The sequence below is a fragment of the Monodon monoceros genome, unplaced genomic scaffold, assembly GCF_005190385.1.
Source record: "Monodon monoceros isolate NGI ecotype Baffin Bay Population unplaced genomic scaffold, NGI_Narwhal_1 Super_Scaffold_10, whole genome shotgun sequence".
NCBI lineage: Eukaryota > Metazoa > Chordata > Mammalia > Artiodactyla > Monodontidae > Monodon > Monodon monoceros.
In genome coordinates, this window is record NW_021703766.1 from 21,435,713 (window position 1) to 21,452,782 (window position 17,070).

A 17,070-nucleotide genomic window follows, 5' to 3' on the forward strand; every position below is an offset into this window, starting at 1 on the left:
CACCTCTTTGGAGCAGTCCCTCTGAGCTTTTTGAGGTGCTGTGCCCCAGGCTTAAGTGCTCAACATGCCTGATGAATAAAACATAATTCTCAACTTTTAGGTTGTGTATTTCTTTCAGCTAACATAACCAAAATTGATTCTGAAAGAATAGAAAATACGAATTTTTGAAAATAAATATCCATATGGTTTTTATACAAACACACACACACTTAAAACTCAAACAACTTATAGGAAATTTCTACAAAACAGTCAAGGAATAGGTAATTCCTACACCCTATAAAATATTTCAGAAAACAAAACAAAAAGAAACAAATAAAAGAAAGATACCCACCTACTTTTATGTCAGCTGTAGAACTTTGTTATTAAAACCATGACAAGAACAATACAAATTATTGACATATTAGTATGTTTTAAATAAGAAAAAAATAGCTCTTTAAATTCATCAATATAAAAATATATATTGAATTATGCACATATAATGTTTATCCCAGGAAGACTGGCTAAACATCTAAAAATATTCTGATGCAATGCATCACATTAACTAAAATCAAAAGAAAAAAAACGGCAAATACTGCAGCTACAATAGATTATTGTATCTATAAGAACAGATTATTAAAAAGAGGCATTCAATAAAATTCATCATTCATATTAAATCTTATCAAACTTAGCAAATTCTTAGAGACAGATTTCCTTAATGTATTAGAAATATAAAACACCACCATAAATTTTATGTGTATGGTAAAACTCTAGAAATTTATTCATTAAGTCAAGAACACATTTTTTTAAACATCTTTATTGGAGTATAACTGCTTTACAATGGTCTGTTAGTTTCTGCTGTATAACAAAGTGAATCAGCTATACATATACACATATCCCCATATCGCCTCCCTCTTGCATCTCCCTCCCACCCTCCCTATCCCACCCTCTAGGTGGACACAAAGCACCAAGCTGATCTCCCTGTGCTATGCGGCTGCTTCCCACTAGCTATCTATTTTATATTTGGTAGTGTATATATGTCCATGCCACTCTCTCAACTTCATCCCAGCTTACCCTTCCCCCTCCCCATGTCCTCAAGTCCATTCTCTACATCTGCATCTTTATTCCTGTCCTGCCCCTAGGTTCATCAGAACCAATTTTTTTTTTTTTTAGATTCCATATATATGTGTTAGCATATGGTATTTGTTTTTTCTCTTTCTGACTTACTTCACTCTGTATGACAGTTTCTAAGACCATCCACCTCACTACAAATAACTCAATTCCGTTTCTTTTTATGGCTGAGTAATATTCCATTGTATATATATGCCACATCTTCTTTAACAATTCATCTGTTGATGGACAATTAGGTTGCTTCCATGTCCTGGCTATTGTAAATAGTGCTGCAATGAACACTGGGGTGCATGTGTCTTTTTGAATTATGGTTTTCTCAGGGTATATGCCAAGTAGTGGGATTGCTGGGTCGTATGGTAGTTCTATTTTTAGAAGAACAAATTTTTATTGAACTTTACAGAAGAGAACAAGAAAAAGTCACAATAAAATATAAAAGAAATTAAGAGGAAGAAGATCAGGAGAAGAAAAAAGAAAAAAGCAATTATTTGCATCTTATATAATTTCTAAATAGAAATTAATGGAATCTACATAAAGGATATTTGTACAAATTAAACTAAATCAGTCATAGACACTATCTAGATCAATTGTATTGCTATATACTAATAGCTAACCACTTAGAAAACACTGATTAAAAACATTTTTCATTGGTAATATAAAACTAAAAAGTATTACTAAATATAAATTTGGGCAAGATTCTACTGAGAAATTTACAAAACTATTAGTGAAAGTCATTGAAGAACTAACTAAATGTATAAACACCAAGTTCATTAATGGGAGGATTCACTATTGTAATGGAAATTCTCCCCCAAATTAACCTAATAGTTGAACATAACTTCAATCAGAATCTCAACAGCGATTTTCCTGAAGATGGTAAGTTGTGACTAAAATTTACATGGGACAGCAAAGGACCAATAACACTGGCATAAATTTTTAAGAAAAATGGATGCTGTGTGTTGTAGATTCTTCCCCAGTGTTGTGCCAAGATTTATTAAGAAGCCATAGTATAGTTTTTGTTCAAGGCTTAAAAAAAAATAGCACAAAAGGAGGATCCAGAAGTCTGCAGTAGTAGAGTCTAGAGAAGAACTACATGTATGGAAAATCAATATCTAACAAGTTGGTATTGCAAGTCTGTGGGGAAAGATAGATTATTCAATAAATGGCACAGGGATAAAGTGACCGTCCATATGGAATAAAACAATAAAATTAGATCCTTAATCCATCCATTACCCAAAACCATTTCATAGTGGATTCGATGCCTACTTTTGAAAATCAAATTTCTAAAAAATCATTAGACATAAGTATGAGAGAATATTTATATGGCCAAATGGTACAGAAAAAATTTCTTAACACACACACACACACACACACACACACATTCACACAAACACCAAACAAAATGTAAGTAGATATGATAAATTAAACTTCATTAAAATTAAAATCTTAGGGCTTCCCTGGTGGCGCAGTGGTTGAGAATCTGCCTGCTAATGCAGGGGACACGGGTTCGAGCCCTGGTCTGGGAAGATCCCACATGCCACGGAGCAACTGGGCCCGTGAGCCACAAATACTGAGCCTGCGTGTCTGGAGCCTGTGCTCCACAACAGGAGAGGCCGTGATAGTGAGAGGCCTGCGCACCGCAACGAAGAGTGGCCCCTGCTTGCTGCAACTAGAGAAAGCCCTCACACAGAAATGAAGACCCAACACAGCCAAAAATAAATAAATAAATAAATTTTAAAAAATTAAAATCTTACATTCAAAGAAAGACACTATGATCAAAGTGAAGAGACAAGTCACACACAGGAAAAATTTATTTACAACGAATGGAACTGAAAAAGGGTTAGTGCTGTAAAGCCAAAGCAATATAACCAGTCTTTTATAATCAGTGAGTTCATTATAATAGACTGGTGGAATGTAATTATTGGGTTAAATATGGGTAAAGACTGTTTGGTAAGTAAATTCAACTACCAATAAATAAATAAATAAATACTATAAATATAAATACATAAATACATAAATAAATATGAATGAGTAAATACAATTATCCACAACAAGCAGTCTTGAGTTTAGGACCTATAGAACAACAAACTACTGTCTTTTTTTTGTTTTGTTTGTTTGCTTTTGGAAGTGAGAAGGTTACAACAAAATTTCTTGCCAAAAAAGGAAAAAAAAAAAAAAAGAGAGAGAGAGAGAGATAGAAATAGAAAGAAAAGAGAAGAGCCAAGGCAATGTTTTATAAGATCCAGAATGTGTGTAAATCTGGAAAGAAAAGATCTTCTAACACAGATTGCCTAATGACTATATTCTTTTCAGTGGCTGTGCCTCTTTAACTAGTAAATATTTTTCATTTTTCTTTCACATCTTTATAACACATTGTTAAAGGCTAGTCCTCTGTTTGATATTCTCAAGCAGTTGTGTCACCAGCCCAACGTTTTGCCTTCTCTCAAAGCGTTTGAAGTCTTTGGCCTAATATTCTAAATTAATTTTAATTAAGGATGAATTTAATTTATTTGGGACTGGTAAGTATTTAACTTCTACTGTATAAATAGGCGATCCATGGAAGATGGAAACTGAATAATAACATATGTTAAAAGATGCTCAATTCCACTAATGATCAGGGAAATGTTTATTAAAACTACAACGAGATGCAATGCTGTGCATATCAGGTTGGGAAATTCAGAAACTATTAATTACATTTTTGGGGGGTTACATATCATGTCTGAAATAACTATGGAAAAGATTTACATTTGATAAAGCTCTGTGACATGCAGGTGCCCAGATATTCTCTACAACTTTCTATATGTGTATGATATGGTGAAGTATATTTTTTCTAAAGTAGTTTACATTAGTTCAATTTTTAATGATAATTTATTTATAAATACTAGTTTAAATATGTCCATGAAATACTGTTAAATGGAAATGAAAGTTGCTAAAATATATATGATATAATTGTATTTATATATGCACACACAAACATACACACATTTTAAAAGAGAAGAGAGAGGGGAGTAACAAGAGAGAGAGGCATTGTGGTAGATAAGATACATACAGAAACAAACAGATGGACATCAGAGAGGAATACAAGAGAGTGTCAGATAAAGACAACAGTGACAGAAAGAGAGACCAAGAGAGAAGTGAATAAAAACTTCTGGACAGTGCGCTAATTTATGTATAGAGATTTCCCTGGGGGATTCAGTTCTACTACTTTTATTTCTGCTTTTTATTTTTTCTGTTGAATAGCTTCATACTAAATATGCTTTTAGAACATTGAAGTTTTTATTTAAAAATCAATAAAAACACAAATACTAGTTCTATTCACGCCAATGTCACTCCTTAGCATATATCCTGAAATCTTTGAGCATTTCCCACCCTATGATTAGGAAAATAATAATTTTAGAACACTTTTAAGTTTTATTATAAAAGTACTACTCACACAACAGTGCCTCTCTTCAGAATGTCATGAAAATCCCGAACACTTCCCATCCCTTTATAAATAAAAGGATTTTCTCTTTTCACTTCATATTTTTTAAAGTCTTCATAAGCTTATTTTTTAAAAGAAAAATAAGGAACACACACCAATTAAATGACTTCAGTTTATGGAGTTGTGGCTGTGATAAAAGGTGAAAAATCTTTGGTTTAATTAACCATGCTAATTAGATGTGTATGTAAACTCATTTATATTTGTGTTAAAATAAGTCATTTATTTAGCCATTTACCTATTCACAGCAAACATGAAGCCTAGGATGGCACTGACTTACTGTTGCAAACAGAACTATGGAGACCATTTACCGTATTTTTCACTAAGTATAGAGCATGTGTCATGAAAAACAAACCTCAGGATTCAGCTACTTTACCACAACTGGAGGTTTTAGGTTGCAGATGGCAGGAACAACTGTATTTAACATTAGTTGCAAATTATTATAGAACCTAACAATAATTTCCAGCAATAATTATAATTATTAGGGAACCTTCTCAACAGTCTCACTTCATATTAATTGTATGTACTCCTCCTTAGACTATTCATCATCCATAGCCTTCATTTACCTGAAGAATTGAACCAAAGTCCCTGAACTACAAGACTATATTGTTTAAGCACAAAATAATCATCAAACATACACTTTATGAACTAAAATTTTCTTCTAGAAAATGGGCTTTCTGGATCACCATAAATTTGACAGTAGAGCTACATCGGATGGACACCTGGCTTGTTCTTCCTCCCACAAGACATACTTTAAATGATGCTGAATGTGGTTTGATAACTAAGAGGAACTCTAAACATAATCTACAGTAGGAACAGATTCTTGTATAATCGCTTCCTGGGTGATGATAAAGGTCTGAGTGCAAAAGGACTCCAGTACAGTAAGATATTGAACATAAGTTACAAAGGCATCCTATACAAGGTCTCTTGTTGAGAAAGTGGGAAACCAACATGAGGTAAGCTGGACGTGTTCTTACTCTGGGAACTCCCACACTTCCCTTACATTCTGAATTATTTATGAAGAAATATCATAGCAAAGTTTAAAAAATCAACAATACTCCAATATAAAATAAAATGTTAAAAAAAAAGAAATCCCAGAACAATCCATTTTTACAGTATGTGTGTGTGTTGGGTGGGAGGGAACTCTTCCCACCATTCTGAAGCCCTCCTGTACAACAAAGGCAGAACTGAACAAGCAGACTGTCATTTCCAAATCTACATAGAAACCTGACACTGAAAAATAGAGACTAATCCAAGGGCACAGAACTGGTGATACTTTATATAAACAACTGCAGAAAAGATGTCAGAAAAATAAAAATCTGCATCAAGATTGCTGAGTAATTTAAACAACATTCATAGGAAAAAAAAGTAGCTTTGCTATAGTCTTAAGATAATTGTGGGACAGATCCTGTTTTCTATGAGCATGCCTGGGACAAAGGCAGAGAAAAGTCAGGGGTCACAGAAAAATTTGAACATAATTCTCTCCCAAAATATGTTTAAAAGAAATTAGATAATGTAATTAAAGTGAATGCATATTCTATTTTAATGATATTCATTCATTTTCTACGAAGTTTACACATTTAACATTCTGTGATTTGGATCCTATTAAAGAGTATATTAAACTAAAGTAAAATATTCTAAGAATCATCTTGGTGACAGGAGAATATTTTTCACAGCTAATTGAGAGCACAGATCACCCCATTTAAAACTACGTTAAGTATAACAAAATTGTAAATTAAACTGAAAATGGATCTGCGGTTTTCTGACCATTATTCTCCAAGGGAGAAAGTTAACTTGGATGAAGACTCAATTTTTAAGAGAATCTTTTGAAGCAACCAAAACAATAATCATATTCCTCTCAAAACTTCATAGATTGGACTTTCCTAATAGTAAAATTCTCCTGATAAAAACTACTGTGAATTAGATAATGTTGGCTGTTAGGCCTTAAAGGGTTGGATTTTTAATAATCAGTCATTTACATTTTTCTTTCTCCCAGGTTCTCTGGAGAAAAACCCTGCCAGGTACACATGCTTTACAGGATGGCAGGCAGTGCAAGAAAAGGGCCAGGACCTCACCTCCTACCTATACAGCATTGAAATGGCCAGTTTATACACAGGGCCCAGGTGTGTCCTAGATTTTGATTAATATCATTGGCAACTCCTACTACCTGCATGATAAACAAGGAAAGAAATGGAAAAGCCAGTCCTTCCTGGAAAAGGCTGATGATGACTCAGACTTTTAAATTATGGGGTCTCCTCAAGGCTCTGACTACAGATTTACCCTTCTCTCTCTCTCCTCCTTCTGGGATCTCTCATCTAGTTATATTTCTTTAAATATCATCTATTTTCTGTACACTCTCAAATTTAAATCTTTATGCTCTACTTGTCCCCTATGTTCCCGACTCATATATCAAACTGCCTACTCTCTTCTCTACTAGGAATCCCATTATGGCCAACACATCCTTTCCAAATTCTATGCCACTCCAAACCTTCTCTGTTTCAAAGGATGGCATCATTACTCACCCAGTTGCTTGGGACCAAAACTGACAATTTATTCTTGTTTCTTCTATTTCCCTCATATCTCATGTACAGTACATCAGTGAATCCTGATAACCTACCCGCAAATCATATGTCGGATCTGACCAGTTCTCATCACTGCCTCTGTAATTCACCATCATCTATAGCTAGGAACTTCAGCTGCTTCATTGTTCTCTACTCTTGCCTCCTCCACAAAACAGCCAGAATGATCAGATGGTTCCTTGAAATCTACCAATGCCTTCTCATTGCAAAATAATTACAAACAATAACAAAATAATCCAAACTCTAACCAAGGTGTCACAAATCCCACTAGATCCTGACCAGTCCCACTCATGCCTTCTTTAGAAGAATCCTGCTATTATCATAACTTTACTTCTCCATTTACATTTGGAATCATCTTATCAAGTAACATCATAAAACCATATCAATATTTTGATTGGAATTTTATTTGAATTTGTGGGTTAATTTTATTAAACAGACATCTTTATGATATTATCTTCAGTTCCATATATTTAGTATTATTTTCTCATTTATTTACGTCTTTTGAAACATCTACTAAAGTTTTATGGTTTTACCTGCAGAGGTTTTGCAGTTTTGTTACATTTGTTCTTAAGCACTTGATATTCTCTGATACATCCTGCCTTATAATTGCATTTTGTGGTTGTTTTTTGCTCTTTGATAGAAATTTAAGCACTTTTGTTATATTATGTCCAGCCACCTTATCCAAATTTCCCATTTTTATAATTTGTCCTGAATATCCTTTAGCATCTCTATGCAAATGATCATATGTTCTAATGATAGTTTTATGTCCTTTCCAATCTCTTACATCTAAATTATTTCTCTTTAACTGCTGATACAATGCTGAATACAAATGTCATACTGGGCACCCTTGTCTCATTTCCAATTTAAGATACAATGCTCCTAATCCTTTCCTGTTTAAGATTACACTTAACTTGATTTCTGTTTTTTTCCTTTTCGTTTATATATCATCTTCATCATATTAAGAAAGTTCTATTCTTACTTTGCCAAGGCTTTTTTTTTCTTTTTCACCAGAAATGAATAAATTTTATCACATACTTTTCATCTGCATAATTCAAGAAGAAGCTATAGTCATTCTTTTTTAAATTTATTAACATGGTGAATGAACGTATGTTTTCTTTTAACAATAAATTATCATTAATGTTCAGAGATTAGTTTGTATGTTGTTCATTGAAATTTATTGACCTTCTATATAGCCTAAAATATTGTGGTAATTTTAAAACATGCTTACACATTCTTTAACTCTCCTTTCATAAGAACCTAGGTAGGCCTTTGTGACTACCTTGGAGAATAGGATGTGGAAGGCACATGCTGTGTGACTTCCAAGGTTAGTGTATAAAAGTCAAAACAGCTTGACTGTCTTTGTCTCTCTGGACACAAGCCTTTAGATTTGAGCTATCAGGTGAAGGATTCAGCTACTCTGAGTCTCCATGCTGGAAACACAACTTGGTGATATCACATGGAGACAGAGATGCCTATGGACCCCCTGTCGTTCCAGCTTTCAGCTGTTCAGTCTTTCCAGCTCAAGTTCCAGAAAGGTGAGTAAGCCTTTCTATGTGTCTAGACCCAGGTACCATCTGACTGCAGGTATTTTAGATAACCTGAGTAAAAACCACCTAGTTGAGCCCAGTCAACCTCCAGAACCATGAAAAATAACAATAAAATGATTGCTGTTTTGACACTGAATTTGGAATGACCTAATATGTAAAAATAAGATAAATGGGAAAAATTATTTTTTGGTTAATATTCCAAGGGAACTTGAGAACTTGAGAGCTTAGGAATACTACATATGTCCATAAAATCAAGCTTATTGATTATGTTATTCAGATTATTTGTTATAATATTTACATATTATGTATTTGTCTGAAAGTTTGTCTGGTATTAATATAGTTAGTATGGGGCAGATGCATTTAGTCTCATGTCAATGATTATGGAGAAATAAGAATGTAATTTCTACCCCAGGCCAAAGCCAACGATTCACAGACACACAGAGACATACAGACACACGCATCAGTTCGAACAGCCCTCTAGTCACCCTGGGGTTTCATATTGTTCTCTCACTAACTTAAAATTTTTTGCTCTATGCTTCCTCTAGAGCATGGATCTGCAACATTTTTCTGTAAAGCACCAGATAATAAATATTTTAGTATTTGTGGTCCATATATTCTCCTTCTCTTCCTCTTCTTCTCTCTCCATCTTTATTGTCTTTTCTTTATTTCTTGTTTGTTGTAAAAAACGCTTTAGAGTATTAAAAAAACCATGTTCTTAGCTCATGGGTGAATAACAATGGCCTCTGAGATGGGTATGGCCTGCAGACCATACTTTGCTGACCCCTGCTCTCAGGATCAATTTGGGTGGAGGAAGTCAGCAGGAGTTCAGCATCTTGGAAAATCCAATTAATTTTTTCCAGAATACACAGGAAGATTATCTTTTCCAGCCTTTCTTTTCATTGGGTTGGTGCCATATAACTGGGTTCCAGTAACCACTTTCAGGCCTGACCTTTAAATCATCTTGTGTGATACACCACATTTTCACTCATCTCACTAGCTGTCTGGAAGGGGAGATCCAAATAAGGACTCTGAGGAGGACGTAGAGGATGAATGGGGAACATTGAATCACCTCTTGAAAGAGAGACCTACAAGAGTTACTCAACTCTCATCAGATTTCGAAATAAGAGGGAGAAATACTCATTTTGGATTAAGCCAATTAAGTGAGTAGGAGGTTGTTTGTTAGAGCACAGGTGTTACTTACCATGGCACAGTTCTCAAGACTCTTTATGACATTTTGTCTACTTCTCTAATCTTATTTCTCTCAGATGTTTCTCTCATTCATCATGTTTCAGCCAAACTGGACATTCCTGTTTCTCATAAATATACCTAGATGGTCCCTATTCAGGGCCTTTGCACTGTCTGTCCTGATGGGAACATTCTCTTCCAGATTTTCCCATGACTCTTCCTTCATGCCTCCAATCAAATGTCAACCTCTCAGACAGACATTTTACAACCACCATTTGTAAAGATGAGGTACTCCATCCAGTCTTCACAAAATTAATATACATTCATTTTTCTTTTAATTGGTCTGCTACAAAAGCTTTATTGTTTCATAATCATTTTTTTTCTATTTTGGAATTTTGAATTTTATTTTATTTATTGTTTTATACAGCAGGTTCTTATTAGTTATCCATTTCATACATATTAGTGTATACATGTTAATCCCAATCGCTCAATTCATCACACCACCAACACACTTCCGCCACTTTCCCCCCTTGGTGTCCATATGTTTGTTCTCTACATCTGTGTCTCAACTTCTGCCCTGCAAACTGGTTCATCTGTGCAATTTTTCTAATTTCCACATATCTGTGTTAATATATTTGTTTTTCTCTTTCTGACTTACTTCACTCTGTATGACAGTCTCTTGATCCATCCACATCTCAACAAATGACCCAATTTTGTTCCTTTTTATGGCTGAGTAACATTCCATTGTATATATGTACCACATCTTCTTTATCCATTCCTCTGTTGATGGACATTTAGGTTGCTTCCATGTCCTGGCTACTGTAAATAGTGCTGCAATGAACTTTGGGGTGCATGTGTCTTTTTGAATTATGCTTTTCTCTGGTTATATGCCCAGTAGTGGGATTGCTGGGTCATATGGTAATTCTACTTTTAGCTTTTTAAGGAACCGCCATACTGTTCTCCATAGTGGCTGTATCAATTTACATTCCCACCAACAGTGGGAGAGGGTTCCCTTTTCCCCACACCCTCTCCAGCATTTGTTGTTTGTAGATTTTCTGATGATGCCCATTCTAACTGGTGTGAGGTGATACCTCATTGTCATTTTTTGATTGGGTTGTTTTGTTTTTTATTGGCTTTTTAAAATTTTATTTATTTATTTATTTTATTTTTGGCTGTGTTGGGTCTTCGTTTCTGTGTGAGGGCTTTCTCTAGTTGTGGTGAGTGGAGGCCACTCTTCATCATGGTGCGCAGGCCTCTCACTGTTGTGGCCTCTCTTGTTGTGGAGCACAAGCTCCAGATGCGCAGGCTCAGTAGTTGTGGCTCATGGGCTAAGTTGCTCCACAGCATGTGGGATCCTCCCAGACCAGGGCCCGAACCTGTGTTCCTGCATTGGTAGGCCGATTCTCAACCACTGCACCACCAAGGAAGCCATCTGCAATTTTTTGGAAGAGTTTGAGAAGGATGGGTGTTAGCTCTTCTCTAAATGTTTGATAGAATTCACCTGTGAAGCCATCTGGTCCTGGACTTTTGTTTGTTGGAAGATTTTTAATCACAGTTTCAATTTCATTACTTGTGATTGGTCTGTTCCTATTTTCTATTTCTTCCTGGTTCAGTCTAGGAAGGTTATACCTTTCTAAGAATTTGTCCATTTCTTCCAGGTTGTCCATTTTACTGGCACAGAGTTCCTTGTAGTAGTCTCTTAGGATGCTTTGTATTTCTGTGGTGTCTGTTGTAACTTCCCCTTTTTCATTTCTAATTTTATTGATTTGAGTCCTCTCCCTCTTTTTCTTGATGAGTCTGGCTAATGGTTTATTAATTTTGTTTATCTTCTCAAAGAACCAGCTTTTAGTTTTATTGATCTTTGCTATTGTTTTCTTTGTTTCTATTTCATTCATTTCTGCTCTGATCTTTATGATTTCTTTCCTCTACTAACTTTGGGTTTTGTTTGTTCCTTTCTCTAGTTCCTTTAGGTGTAGATTAGATTGTATATTTGATCAGATTGTATATTTGAGATTTTTCTTGTTTCTGAGGTAAGACTGTATCGCTATAAACTTCCCTCTTAGAACTGCTTTTGCTGCATCCCATAGGTTTTGGATCATTGTGTTTTCATTGTCATTTGTCCCTAGGTATTTTTTGATTTCCTCTTTGATTTCTTCAGTGATCTCTTGGTTATTTAGTAATGTAATGTTTAGCCTCCATGTGTTTGTGTTTGTTATGTTTTTTTCCCCGTAATTCATTTCTAATCTCATAGCATTGTGGTCAGAAAAGATGCTTGATATGATTTCAATGTTCTTAAATTTACTGAGGCTTGATTTGTGACCCAAGATGCGATCAATCCTGGAGAATGTTCCGTGAGCACTTGAGAAGAAAGTGTAATCTGCTGTTTTTGGATGGAATGTCCTAAAAATATAATTAAATCTATCTGGTCTTTTGTGTCATTTAAAGCTTCTGTTTCCTTATTTATTTTCATTTTGGATGATCTGTCCATTGGTGTAAATGAGGTGTTAAAGTCCCCCACTATTATTGTGTTACTGTCAATTTTCCCTTTTATAGCTGTTAGCAGTTGCCTTATGTATTGAGGTGCTCTTACGTTGGGTGTATATATAATTGTTGTATCTTCTTCTTGGTTTGATCTCTTGATCATTATGTAGTGTTCTTCCTTGTCTCTTGTAACATTATTTTAAAGTCATTTTATCTGATATGAATATTGCTACTATAGCTTTCTTTTGATTTCCATTCGCATGGATTACCTTTTTCGATCCCCTCACTTTCAGTCTCTATGTGTCCCTAGGTCTGAAGTGGGTCTCTTGTAGATGGCATAAATATGGGTCTTGTTTTTGTATCCATTCAGTGAGTTGTGTCTTTTGGTTGGAGCACTTAATCCATTCAAGTTTAAGGTAATTATCAATAGGTATGTTCATATTACCATTTTCTTAATTGTTATGGGTTTGTTTTTGTAGGTGCTTCTCTTGTGTTTCCCACTTAGAGAAGTTCCTTTAGCATTTGTTCTAGAGCTGGTTTGGTGATGCTGAATTCTCTTAGCTTTTGCTTGACTTTAAATCTTTTGATTTCTCTGTGGAATCTGAATGAGATCCTTGCCGGGTAGAGTAATCTTGGTTGTAGGTTCTTCCCTTTCATCACTTTAAATATATCTTTCCACTCCCTTCTGGCTTGTAGAGTTTCTGCTGAGAAATCAGCTGTTAACCTTATGGGAGTTCCCTTGTATGTTATTTGTCATTTTTCCATTGCTGCTTTCAATAATTTTTCTTTGCCTTTAATTTTTGTCAGTTTGATTACTATGTGTCTCAGTGTGTTCCTCCTTGGGTTTATCCTGCCTGGGACTCTCTGCGCTTCCTGGACTTGGGTGCCTATTTCCTTTCCCATGTTAGGGAAGTTTTCGACTATAATCTCTTCAAATATTTTCTTGGGTCCTTTCTCTCTCTCTTCTCCTTCTGGGACCCCTATAATGTGAATGTTGTTGCGTTTAATGTTTCCCAGAGGTCTCTTAGGCTGTCTTCATTTCTTTTCATTCTTTTTTCTTTATTCTGTTCCACGGCAGTGAATTCCACCATTCTGTCTTCCAGGTCACTTATCCGTTCTTTTGCCTTAGTTATTCTGCTATTGATTCCTTCTAGTGTACTTTTCATCTCAGTTATTGTATTGTTCATCTCTGTTTGTTTGTTCTTTAATTCTTCCACGTCTCTGTTAAACATTTCTTGCATCTTCTCGCTCTTTGCCTACATTCTTTTTCCAATGTCCTGGATCATCTTCACTATATTATTCTGAATCCTTTTTCTGGAAGGTTGCTTATCTCCACTTCATTTACTTGTTCTTCTGGGGTTTTATCTTGTTCCTTCATCTGGTACATAGTGAATGTGGTTTCTGTTCCACAGGCTGCAGGATTGTAGTTCTTCTTGCTTCTGCTGTCTGCCCTCTGGTGAATGAGGCTATCTAAGAGGCTTTTGCAAGTTTCCTGATGGGAGGGACTGCTGCTGGGTAGAGCTGGGTGTTGCTCTGCGGGGGCAGAGCTCAGTAAAACTTTAATCTGCTTGTCTGCTGATGGGTGGGGCTGGTTTTCCTCCCTGTTGGTTGTTTGGCCTGAGGTGACTCAACACTGGAGTCTACCTGGCTCTTTGGTGGGGCTAATGGTGGACTCTGGGAGGGCTCATGCCAAGGAGTACTTCCCAGAATTTCTGCTGCCAGTGTCCTTGTCCTCACGGTGAGCCACAGCCACCCCCTGCCTCTGCAGGAGACCCTCCAACACTAGCAGGTAGGTCTGGTTCAGTCTCCTATGGGGTCACTGCCCCGTCCCCTGTGTCCCGATGCACACACTGCTTTGTGTGTGCCCTCCAAGAGTAGAGTCTCTGTTTCCCCCAGTCCTGTCAAAATCCTGCAATCAAATCCTGCTAGCCTTCAAAGTCTGATTGTGTAGGAATTCCTCCTCCCATTGCCGGACCCCCAGGTTGGGAAGCCTGATGTGGGGCTCAGAACCTTCACACCAGTGGATGGAGTTCTGTGGTATAAGTGTTCTCCAGTTTGTGGGTCACCCACCTAGCAGTTATGGGATTTTATTTTATTGTGATTGCCCCCCTCCTACTGTCTCATTGTGGTTTCTCCTTTGTCTTTGTATGTGGGGTATCATTTTTGGTGAGTTCCAGTGTTTTCCTGTTGATGATTGTTCAGCAGTTAGTTGTGATTCGGGTGGTCTCACAAGAGGGAGTGAGCGCACATCCTTCTACGCTGCCATCTTGAACCAATCTCTTCAATATATATTCTTGATAGTGCTTATTATTACTAAAACGATCAAATTTCTGTATTAATTATGGATCTCTCTTTACTTTAGCATATAGTGGCTTATGTTTGAACAATCTACTATTGTATGCTAAGCAGCTAGAACAATATCTGATATACAGAATACTCCCAAGAATATGTAAAGCAGATTAACATGGTATAATTATGCTTTTAGATATGTTTTTAAATTTCAAATTGCTTTTGCAAATGTATAGACACAAATACATAAATGTATAAACACATGAATAAATAAAATAAGAACATAATAATACGTGTATATGGATTAACCCTTCATGTATTAGTTTGCTAGTCCTACCATAACAAAGTACCACAGTCTGGGTGGCTTAAACAAGAGAAACATAATACAGAAATTTATTGTTGTACAGTTCTGTAGGCTAGAAGTCTGAAATCAAGCTTTTGGCAAGGTTGGTTTCTTCAGAGGTCTATGAGAAAAAGATCTGTTCCAGGTATCTCTCCTTTGTTTACAGATAGCCATCTTCATGTTCACATGGTGTTCTCCCTGTATGTGTGTCTCTGTGTCCAAATTTCCCCTTGGTATAAGGAAACCAAGCATATTGGATTAGGGCCCACCCTAATGACCTCATGTTAACTTGATCATCTTTGTAAAGACCGTGTATCTACATCTTTGTAAAGACCGTGTATCTGAAGTCACATTCTGAGCTATGAAAGGTTAAGACTTCATCATATACATTTTGACAGGGGACAGAATTCAACTCATAACACTCTGCCCTCTGGACATCCAAAATTCATGTTCTTCTTATATGCAAAATGCATTCACCCTATCTCAGCATCCTCCCTTCCACCCACCTATCTTAAACCATTAGCATCAACTCTGTCTAAAACCTCATCTACATATCATTTAAATCAAGTATGGGTGACTCTGGGTACAATTCACCCTGGGTCAAAATACCTCTTCTTCTGTGAACCTGTGAAATTAGACAACAAGTTATCTGCTTCAAAAATACAATGGTGGGAAAGACATGTGTTAAACATTCCCATTCCAAAAGGGAGAGATTGAAAGGAAGAAAGGGGTCATGGGTCCCAAGCAAGTCCAAAACCTAGTGGGGCAAATTCCATTAGATTTTAAGGCTTAAGAATAATCCTCTTTGACTCTATGCTCTGTCTTCTGGGCCCACCAGAGTGGCAGCTCTACTCTCTTGCCCTGTGCCTTTTGGGCTCATGATACCAGTGGTAGCCTTGTTGACCTGTGAAGTGCTTCCAAATTATATGTCCGTTTTCTTGAAAGAAAATGCACGTTTGCAGCTGGATAGATTTGTCAGCCCATTTCCTGCCTACAGAATTCCAAAAGTCTGATAGCCTTCCTTCAGGTCATCCTGTCTTTGTCTCTGTCCCTATAAATCCAAGCTGGCAGTGTTTATTACTGGTATAAAATCTTCAAAAGCCTTGTAGGCCCTCCAGTGTGGTTCACAGAGGTCCAAGCTATTAGATAAGAAGGTCTTCCACAAGCTCTCCTTGATAACCTTATCTCTATTCCTGGCTTCTGCTGAGGTGGCTGACTATACCCATGACTCACTTGCCTTCTCCTGGGCAAACTCTTGTTCAGCCATACCCTTGTCCCTTTTTCCAGAGCACACTATCTGGATAAGCTGACAATTTTCCAAAACTTCAAGTTCTAGTTCCCTTTTGTGTACCAATTCCCTATTCAATACATCTCTCCTCTCATATTTTCCTATAAGCAGCAAAGACAAATCAGGCCATATCTTTAGCACTTTGCTTACAAATATCCTCAGATAAATATCCAAGATCATTGCTTACAAATTCTACCTTCTACAGAACACTAAAACACAATTCAGCCAAATTATCTACCACTTTATAACAAGGATGGCCTTTCCTCCAGTTTTCAGTAAAATATTCCTCATTTGCATGTGAGATCTTACCAGAAGCACTTTAACATTTATATTTCTAGCAACATTCTGGTCATTCTTACCTCTTTCTGAGGTCTCTCCAGAATTACCTTTAATTTCCATTGTTCTACCATCAGTCTATTCAAGTCAATCTAGGCCTTTTCTATCATGCACCTCATAACTCTTCCAGTCTCTACCAATTATTTCTTACAGTAGCACTCTACTTCCCATACCAAAATCTGTATTAGTTTGCTAGGGCTGCTATAACAAAGTGCCATAAATGGGATGGTTTAAACAACTGAAATTTATTACCTCATAGTTCTTGAGGCTAGAAGTCTGAAACCAAAGTGTTGGCAGGATTTGTTCCTTTGAAGGACTTTAAGGGAAATCTCTGTTCCAGTACCCTCTAGTTGGCTTGCAGATGGCAGCCTTTATATTCACATGGCATTCCCTCTATATACGTCTCTTTGAGTCCAAATTTCTCTTTTTTATAAGGACACTTG

The 17,070-nt window shown here is 36.3% G+C and overlaps 1 pseudogene; it reads left to right on the forward strand.

The window, feature by feature from the left end:
* The first annotated feature begins 8,614 nt into the window (after positions 1 to 8,614).
* Positions 8,615 to 17,070, forward strand: part of LOC114902926 — a 137,034-nt pseudogene continuing 128,578 nt past the window's right edge.